The sequence below is a fragment of the Salvelinus sp. IW2-2015 genome, unplaced genomic scaffold, assembly GCF_002910315.2.
Source record: "Salvelinus sp. IW2-2015 unplaced genomic scaffold, ASM291031v2 Un_scaffold8278, whole genome shotgun sequence".
Taxonomy (NCBI): domain Eukaryota; kingdom Metazoa; phylum Chordata; class Actinopteri; order Salmoniformes; family Salmonidae; genus Salvelinus; species Salvelinus sp. IW2-2015.
In genome coordinates this window covers 1-10,779 of record NW_019949538.1, presented here as the reverse complement: position 1 = coordinate 10,779, position 10,779 = coordinate 1, and the positions used below count along the sequence as shown (strand labels likewise).

General features: G+C 40.8%; 1 pseudogene; it reads left to right on the top strand.

The window, feature by feature from the left end:
- Positions 1 to 3,266: 3,266 nt before the first annotated feature.
- LOC112079507 (sorting nexin-1-like) lies at positions 3,267 to 6,995 on the top strand (annotated as a pseudogene).
- The last annotated feature ends 3,784 nt before the right edge of the window (positions 6,996 to 10,779 follow it).

Genomic DNA, 10,779 nt, shown 5'->3' with positions numbered 1-10,779 from the left:
TATTTCCAGCACCATTTACAGTTGGTCACACAGTACAATATAAAGAATACAGGTCTGTGACGTTCCTAAACGCGTTGCCGTTTAATCACCAGCAGGTGTCGTTCCAGACAGTACTTTGCACTTGTCAACTTCTGCTTACAGACGTATCATCACAGACATGGCGGCTAGCTCACCGCGGAATCCCCCTCCGCTCCCTGGAGCAGAGAACCAAGACCCACTTTCCGAAATSGCAGATGAAGACAGTGACGAAGGGGAGGATATATTCGTTGGCAATGTAAGAACTAGACATATCAGATGATACCAGCCACAGCTTGTCCTGACTGAAGCCGGATCTGTACACCATTCCATAGCATGCTAATGTTAGTTTGCTAGCTAAGCTAGTAGCCCTGTACACTACAGAACGGAGTTTAGCCAGCTAACTAGGCTAACATTAGCTAGCTACCTGTCAAGCACAACTCTTCAAGTCTCCATTCTGGTACAATCCATTAGATAGCTTACTGACGTTAACYCCTTTTGTTTTTTGAATGCAGTCTGCACTCACTCAAACCATTGCTAATTTATTTAGCGCTGCACTTCAGCCTAGATATCTACCTGTGTGAAGYTAGTCACAAAAATAATTAACAATAATAGTGGAATTTTCGGTTCGCTTTCAAAATAAAAGTGATACAAATAGTGGAAACGTGCTAAATGTGGACTAGCTAGATAATGCTAAACAATGTAGGAATGTTCTTATACATTCAACAAAAGACAATAATCAGTTGACATCGCACTGTGGATGTATTAGACTAGAATTGCATTGGGGGCATACTTATATTTCATTCTACAGCCTTGCCTAAACATCACTGTTACCATGGTTATTCCATGGATAATCCGTCTGAAAGAAGTCGCTGTAAAAAAAATATGCAAACTAAAATGTTGAATAAAATGATATGAGGTTACTTTACCGCTTGTCCGTGCAGAACCTACCGGCGCAGCAAAAAGTCAAGTAAACAATTATTTACTGTGGACATTTGATCTCCACAACTTTTTCCAGCACCTGTAAATTCTGTCACTTGTATTTTCCATCTCCTTAGCATTTCACGTGATGCACAATATGTAAACAATAGCCGAATGTAATCGAACGTTGTCGACTAAAGCACGTTCCGTCCCAATCAGCTCCGACAACGTCCGTCTATGCTTCGGTTAAGCTCGGCGATTGTTGATATATTGTCCAAGTCATGCGAATTGCGTCAGTATTGGAAATAAAATCCAGAAATACAAACCGATATACAGACCAGCGTACTGAATGTCSGGTTAATAACACTACTCTGTGGATCGTCTGTCTCAGATTACCTCCTATATAAGGAGAAAATCAGGTAAAGTATGTTTAAATTAAATTTATTCAACGTTCTGACTTGTCTTATGACTGTTCACAAAAAGTGAGCCTACATGTTAGAGATGAGAGTGGAGTCTGACACGCTCGCATTCGTAGAGGCTATGTACAGCCTAACCTATGGATGTTGCACCCATGAAATGGAGTATCAGCCTACTCAGTGACATTCACAGAACGCTAATATGTGTGTAAACGCTACACAGTTGTATTCTGTGAGTGTCACTGAGTAGGCTGATACCCCATTTCATGGGTGCAACATCCTTAGGTTAGGCTGTACAGTGCATATAAGTATGCCACAAATGCATTCTAAAGTCTAATACATCCACAGTGCGATTTCAACTGATTTGTATTGCTTTGGGTCAAATTAATGTATTATTATAATGTTATTGTCTTGAATCTGTATAACATCCGACCTGTTTAGCATTAACTAGTCCAAATATGGCAGTATTCCACTATTTGTATTCGTTTGAATCTTTTAATGAGCACTTTTATTTTTTCACTATTGTTGCTAATCCTTAGTGTCGCTACTTCACACAGGTGTAGCTAGCAAGTGGCAAATACTCAATCAAAGTTATTTTAGGCTCCGAATACAACAGGTTAGACCTTCAGTGATGCTACTTACAGGTGCTCTAACATAGTGCAAAAGGGTATTAGGTGAATAATAGGTAAGTAAAAGAATAAAAACACGTAAAGAAGCTATAACAGTTACAGGTATAACAGTGCAGGCTACATACGGGCACCGGTTAGTCAGAGCTGATTAGTAGGTGTACTGTAGATATTTAAAGTGACTAGCATATATGATGACACAGAGGTAGCATAGCAAAGGGTTGGATAGGTGCGGACACAATGCAATTAGCCCGGTTAGCAAATGTGCCAATTACTATCAAAAATGGGTTTGATAGTAATGGACATGTGGCTATGTAGGCCCATGTATTCTGGTAACAGCAATGTTAATACATAAACTAAGGGACAATTCCATTTCAAACCCTAAAATTTCCATCTCTAACACCACCCCCATCATCAACATGTGAACATGGTGGGTTTATATGTTTTTGAGTCAAAAAAACACTTATCTTCCTTCTATCTCTTTTTACTTCAAAACACAAATGCACCATTTTCATTTGTTGATGTCGAGATGAATATGAAGTTACGTTTTTTTAAATAATTGCCTTTGTCACAATCAACTGACCTGGCCCCTTTTCACTGATAACCCAAGTCCACCCCACACAAATATTGTGGTTTGGGCTTCTCCTTGTATTGAAAGGTTTAAACGCCGGGCACTAAAAAAGTGACCTGTTTAATACCCTCAATTCTAACTGCTGTACTCTTTATTGATATTTTTGTATTACCCTTCAGAGCAAACCCTGTTGCAGAGTCCCTTTCAGCCTGACACAGCCAATGGTGAAGAACCAGCTGACCTCTTCAGTGAAGAAGAAACCAGCACCGCTGTCAACAGTTCCATCACAACCTTTAAGTCCAACGGTGTCCATTCAGACAATGAGAATGCATCTATTTGCAGGTATGTTATCATTTTTACCTTTTTATTATTACCCCTACTAGACTGAAGAGCAGAATTGGTTCATCTCCCTGTGACGTCCTTGCTTATGTTGTATGTTGCCCCCCCCCCCCCAGTCCCCTCAGAGGTCTCGGTGGAGCTGTCCATGGAGAACCCCAGCACACCACCAAGACCTCTGGAGCTGAATTCAACCCCGTCACTTACACTATCCAGCAAACACAACCCAAGGTCTATGGAGCAGGTTAGGCTGCAACAGGACATCAGCAACACAACCCAGGTCTATGGAGCAGGTCGGCTACAACAGGACATCAGCAACCACAAACCCAGGTCTATGGAGCAGGTAGGCTACAACAGGAACATCAGCAACACAAACCCAGGTCTATGGAGCAGGTAGGCTACAACAAGGAACATCAGCAACACAACCCAGGTCTATGGAGCAGGTAGGCTACAACAGGACATCAGCAACACAACCCAGGTCTATGGAGCAGGTAGGCTACAACAGGACATGCCCAACAAATTCCACCACAGTTGAGTTGAATGTAATATGTTGTCTGCTGCTTGTTGCTTTGGAGGGCCATTATGCCATACCATAATTATTATCAGCCCTCAAAAGACAGATATAGGGGATAGGGAACACTGCTGACCTTATGAGACTAGCAAAACCCCAAACGTTTTCATCATCGTTTCTCTATGCAGCATTAGCAAAAGAGAGAGAATAATTACAGTAAATGTAAGTGCAATTTCCCGAAGTCTTGTTGTTCACCAGCTCATTTCCACCAATTCAGTTGGAAGAGGAAAAGGATGAGGACAGCTTTGACATGGACGTTGCTGTCACCAATCCAGAGAAAATTGGTAAGGAATATTTTTTTCTCACTATCTTTGAACTAATGTTTAGCAACCATTTAGAAGCATTTGAAGTGTGTATTGTGGTTGAATCAATGAAGCTGTGATGTAATTATCTCATCTTCCTCTCAATTGAGTTGAGTTTTTAAAGTAGGAAGCCAAGATGGCGTCGCTGTGAGAGGGAGTGTTTTCTTGCTTGTCCAAGCAACTTTGAGGGTTAGGTGGTTACGAGTCTAATATTGGCTATCAATGTAGCAAGAAACTAACTATAGCTTTAGCTACACATGGCAAGTTGAGAGTTTTGTTTTTGTCAAGTTGAATGGGAAGAACACAACAAAGACAACAGAAGACGGAATMTCAAAGCCTCACAGAAGACGGCAGGCATGCTAGCTAGCTACGATAAGAGTCAGAACAGCATGGATACACAAGATACCGCGAGCTCAAGACGGACCAGGACCAGATCCTTGAAACCTCTTTACCTCAGTTTAGTTTTTAAATGTTGTTCACTTTTGGTCCTGGAGGGTTGTAGCCAGGATATGCCTGTTTTTTTCTTATTTTACAGTTTGTCTGTCTTTTTCTTGTCTCGGATTTCATATTTGAAACTAAACTTTGTCTCAACCTCTGTAACCTGACAATTTGATCTTCCCTTTTAGGAGATGGCATGAACGCTTACATGGCCTACAAGGTGTCCACTCGGGTATGTAACGTCTGCAGCAGCAAAATCAGGACTTTTTAAACAACTAGTTTTGGTCATGTATATAGTAGTACTCCCAAACCATTTTTTCTATACTTTGCACTGTGACCATGAACAATTTGAAGGAATTACTCTGCTTGTGTTGAGTAGGCCTACTTCTGCCAGTGTCCTCTATGAAATCAGAACATGTGATTTTGTCTTGGCGCAAACTGATACTAAGCCTCACTAATTCCCACCCCTAGACTACATTACCCATGTTCAGGAACAGGACATTCTCGGTGTGGAGGAGGTTCAGTGATTTCCTTGGGCTGTATGAGAAGCTGTCGTGAAGCACTCGCTGAACGGCTGTATCATCCTCCACCACCAGAGAAGAGCGTTGTGGGTAAGGAACTACATTTGTCAGTTCATGTCTGCCAGCCAGTTTCAAAAACAAAACCACCGTTGCAGGCATAGTATGCAAACCCGGTAGATTTCACAGGTGCAGGGTACTGATCACAAGACATGAAAGACACTAGTAAAACCATGTCTTGACTCCTCTAGGGATGACCAAAGTGAAGGTGGGAAAGGAGGACTCTTCCTCGGCTGACTTTGTGGAGAGGAGGAGAGCGGCTCTGGAGAGGTAGAACTGAAGCAGCACCTTTTACCATTATTGTACTCAGACTTTGCATGTACAGTACGGTGAAGTATCATGTTCAGATTGTGTTTTTATATTAGCCTGTTGAATTTTGTCATATTCCTTTGCTTTTGTTAAGAATGTATTGCTGTATCTTCATTGCTATGGCAGGCATTGCATTGTTTCCTCCCGTAGTCTAGCCCGTTGATATTTGTGGGATTTTCCTAGGTACCTGCAGAGAGTAGTGTGTCACCCGTCCCTGTTACAAGACCCTGATGTCAGAGAGTTCCTGGAAAGAGACGAGGTAGGTGCTCTTCAGTCATTAGCTGTCAATACTGTCACAGACTACTGGAATAATGCATTCATTTGTTCACTGCGTGCGTGTGTCTGCGTGTGTCTGCGTGCGTGCTTGGTCTGCGTGCGTGCTTGTTCTGCGTGCGTGTGTGTCTGCGTGCGTGTGTGTGTCTGTGTCAGCTGCCTAGGCGGTGGGTACACACACACTGAGTGGAGCTGGCTTCCTGAAGATGATCAACAGAGCATCTGATGCTGTCAGTAAGCTGACCATCAAGATCAGCTACTCGGACGCTGTAAGACAATCACTGTTCTGGTTGATTTACTCAAATGCAAAACATGAAATCATAGCAGTAAAGTCAGTTATCTAAATTAATGTTGGAGCTTTTGCATTTTTTTTTCTTCTGTAAAAATATAAGCTTTTTCTTTACTGTCTGCTAAACGGGATGCGTATGCCTCTGTAAAAGCTTCTTGGGTCGATAAGTCCCTTTGTCATTCAAATTAGTTTAATTGATGTAGATTGGTTGCCTGATTGTACCTCCCGTTGCTTTGTGTTCCGTGGTTTGACAAACAAACTGCAGGAGGTGGAGAGCGAGGATCTGCAGCTGAGGAAACTCCATGCGGTGGTGGACTCCCTGGTCAACCACAGAAAGGGTGAGATTCACAGAAAAAAGAGAGATGTCTGCTTTAAAACCCTTTTGATAAGATTGGAGCTTTAAAGCAGATGTTCTTTTTTTATTTGTGAACCTGGTATATCTGTTGTTTCGTCAGAGCTCTGCGGAAACACAGCAGTGTTCGCCAAGAGCATGGGCCATGCTGGCAACTCGGAGGACAACACAGCTCTGTCCCGGGCCCTCTCCCAACTGGCCGAGGTGGAGGACAAGATGGAGACGCTACACCAGGAGCAGGCGGCCAGCGACTTCTTCATCTTGGCCGAGCTGCTGCCGACTACATCGCCTATTGGAGCCGTCAGGGTTACGGAACGTCATTCTACATCCGCCTACTAGGGGCCGTCAGGGTACGGAAACTTCATTCTACATCTGCCATATAGGGGCCGTCAGGGTACGGAAACTTCATTCTACATCTGCCTACTAGGGGCCGTCAGGGTACGGAAACTTCATTCTATGGCCTGAATTTTAAATAGAACACTACGACTACATTGACTGGATGAGTAAATCCAAAATGTCAATGGAAGATTAGTGCAAACGTTGCCTAGCTTTGGTGCTAAATTGGGTAGGCTACTAGCTAGAATCTGTGTGCCCTCATGTGAAATTGATGTGGTGGCAGATTTTGGCCTGAACTGTGCTGTGCATTCTCGTTATGTTGTCCTCAGGGCTGTTTTGAGCAGCGCATGAAAACGTGGCAGCGCTGGCAGGAGCTCAGAGCACCCTGCAGAAGAAGAGGGAGGTTGAGGCAAAGCTTCTGTGGGCCAACAAGCCTGACAAACTACAACACGGCCAAAGAGGAGATTACTGAGGTACAAGAGGCCAGCACTGTGGTAATGCATGCTTAAAGGGAGGTGGTATTGCTGTTTGACTTCTATTCCCCCTTAAACTTTCCTTATTCCCCTATGTCTTTACAGTGGGAGGGTAAAGTCACTCAGTATGAGAGGGATTTTGACAGGATCTCTGTAACCGTTCGCAAGGAATTCTCAGGTTTGAGGTAAGGCTAGTTTTTTTTTTTTTTTTTGCATTCGAGCAACATCGAGCTACCGTATTCAGGATAGTTTTGCATGAGAAAATCTACATGACAGTTTTTTTTCTTCCCTCCATCTAACAAAAGAGAGTCCAAGGACTTCAAAAGCCAGATAGGTGAAATATCTGGAGTCTCTTCTACAGTCTCAACAGCGGGTAATCTGTACTCTTATTTTTTACTTAAAAAAAAAAAATCTCTCTTCAAATATGTGTTTTCATGTAATTGTTTGCTTGAAATGTTGGCCTTTATACTCCAGATATTGATGTGCTCTCTTTTCACTTTTCTCCCACTTGGATTTAGCTCGTAATGTTCTGGGAAGCATTCTTGCCTGAAGCAAAAGCGATAGCATGATGAAGCTTGAAGGACGTTAGGAAGAGAACGACTGCCCTTTTTGAACACTTTACCTCCTGACTATGTACCCAGAAGACAATGCAACAGAGGGGACAACTACCTCTACAGCTCATCCATATTCTTTTAGCATTAGTGATTATTTTTCCAGCTTTTCAGTAATGCTCTACATCAGCACAATGTATTGATTCAACAGAGATGAATTTGACAGTATAGCTTTTCTATGTAAACATGTCAGTGGTGTAAGTGGGATATTTTTTTTTACTCTGTGTTCTTGGGCCACCCTTACTCAGATAGGAAGAGTTTGGCTTTCCAATACTAAAGTGTTCACATTTTGAGGTACTTCCCTAGAGTAGTAGTGTTTGTTTACAGTGGAGGGCAGTTCATAACTGTTTACAAAAGCTCATGAAATACTTTTGGATCACAAACGCATAGGGGATTGTAGTAAATTGTGTGTGTCCTGTGAAATATCACTTTGACTAGAGAGCTCATTCAAACTGAAAGACGGACTAAATACCAACGGTCCTCAATTTGTGCATTTTCCAGACCTACAGTGAAGGGACAAAATAATGGAAGCACGGAGTGTATGTTTATGGTGACCCATCAGATGAGTGTGCCTGCCTGTGTCTTTGTGTGTGTTTCACCATTGTTTGATTCATCTGTTTCCTCAAATAATTATGATCAACAACAGTCTTTCTGAACTGACCATCAGTATATTTTTACATCTGTGTTCAAACATGTAGCCTCATTGAATTCAATGTGATTGTGAAATGTGTCATGTTCAGTGGTTGAAAAAGTACTAAATGTTCATACTTGAGTAAAAGTAACAAAGTTAAAGTCAATGCTATACATAAAATTCCTTATATTAAGCAAACAGAAGACGGCACGATTTTCTTGTTTTTTATTTATTTACAGACAAGACTGCGGCACACTCCAACACTCAGACATAATTTACAAACGCAAGTTATTGTGCTTAATGAGTCCGCCAGATCAGAGGCAGTAGGGCTGACAATGCGTTATATAGATAGGTGTGTGAATTGGACCATAATTCTATCCTGCCTCAGCATTCAAAATGTAATGAGTTCTTTTGGGTTTCGGGGTTGATGTATGGGAGTAGTACATATCTTTAGGAATGTTYTGGAGTAAAAGTAGTCAAATATAAATAGTAATGTAATGTACACATACCCAAGTATTTTTTTTCTTAAGTACTTTAAACCACTGGTTATGTTTCCTCACAATTTTGATAAACTAGCAACAGTGCTTGACTTGGACTGAAATAGGTGTCAGTACTCATTTTGGGTGCTGGTACTGTTAAGGTGCAGGAACTCCATAATACTTTTGAACTAAATATTCTATATAAGGTGCAGGAACTTGAGCAGTAGAAAATTAGGTACCGGTATTCAGTTCCGGTTGGGGTTATACCCAAATCCAGCACTGACTAGCAGTGTGTAATGATGATGAAAGCATAGTGATAACAAGTGTTGGCTCCGTTAGTTTTCTTACCCAACATTTATATGAGTGTCTGTTCTTTTTCCTCAAGATGTGCTTTATTTTTTGTAACCACTCGCATTTAGATAAGATATTCCTGAAAATTCTATAGAAGGGAGTAATAAAGATGATTGATTGAACTTCGTTTAATGTTTGAGGCAGTTTTTTTGTCCATAAAATGTTAGCAGTATCCAAAAATGTAGGACAGGGAATATCATATGGAGGTTATTTGGTGCATGGTCTCAAACATATTCCATCCACATAATATACATTTTAAATAATTGAGCTTGTATCATTGCATTGTTAAAACCATTGAGTTACATAATTTGAAGTCATATACTCAAATAATMAATCACCATTATTTAAAAACATTTTTTTAAACTTGGGTCCCCCCCKAAAAATGTATCGAGCCCTGTGCAACCTGGAAGTGTTGACGCAAGCGGGTGTGTCGTTCATAGCTCAATGGTGCGATTGCCTGTACTTCCGGAGAACGTAAACCTTTCACGAACAGCGAGATAGCAAGAAGAAGAAAAAGAATGAAAGGGTTGCTAGTCTGTCTCTATTGACTGATAATTATACAATATTTATATTTGATAGAATTAAATACATTCGAACACTTAGGTGAATCGCAAGAGGCGTCCGAATCAACAGCAGGAGTACCACAGCTAAAGTAAGTCGGTGGTTGTTTGCATGATGATAGCTAGCCTCGTTGCTAATGACGATAACTACTAGCTAACGTTAGCTATTTTCCATTTCCTCGTTCCACCTAATTTGGGTTAACCGAAATTACGTTCCCCCTGAAATAAATGTAGTTCCATGTCAATGAGGCTGCTATAGCTAAATATCAATTAAATAAATGGCGCTATTAGTTGGCCTGCTAGGTAGCTAACGTATCCAAGCAAGTAACGTTATTGCTTTTTCATCCAATTCAATTTGTTTTGTATAACCTAACGTTAGCTAACTAGCTGTTGGCTGGATATATGYAAGTTYTGGTTGGATACAATTGCCCAATTTAACATTATGGGGTGTTTGCTATTGACAAAACAAACGCTAACTATCTAGCTAGCTAACGTTATGGACATTCCCATCATTGGCTCAGTGTGTGAAAGCTAAGTAACTAACAGTTAGCTAGATAAGGTCAATTTACACATCTACTGTAGGTGGTTAGCTAATCGATATGTCCACATTGTCAGGAAGTATCTTTTGTCTGTGGAAGAAGGCTATAATAACAAACGTCGCTGCTGGCATGTTTTGTAGCTTGTGGAAAAGCATCTCCGCAGTAACGTTAAATCAGTATTGTCCCTGTTAGCTAGGTAACGTTATGTCTTGTTATTAAATTGTGTAGGCCTAGATATTCCATTATTTTTTTGGCGAAAAAGATTAGACCTACAGTAGAATGATAACTCATTGATGTTAATCTGGCTATCTGAGACAAAATATATTGACATGTGTTTATATAAAAATTACGTATTTACAGTAATATGGACATACAGTACCAGTCAAATTGGACACACCTACTCATTCAATGGTTTTTATTTTCTATTTTCTACATAGTATAATAATAGTGAAGACGTCACAACTATGAAGTAACACAGATGGAATCAAGTAGTAACCAAAAAGTGTTAAACAAATCAAAATATATTTGAGTTTCTTCAAAGTAGCCACCCTTTGCCTTGATGACAGCTTCAAATTTGATTTGTCACAGCGTCGAATACGACAGACCTTACAGCGAAATGCTACTTACAAGCCCTTAACTAACAATGCAGTTAAGAAAAATAATGAAGTTAAAAAAAATAGTAATAACAATAGTTTAAGAGCAGCAGTAAAATAACAGTAGTGAGCCTGTATACAGGGGTACCGGTACAGAGTCAATGTGCGGGGCACCGATTAGTTGAGGTAATATGTACATGTAGTAGAGC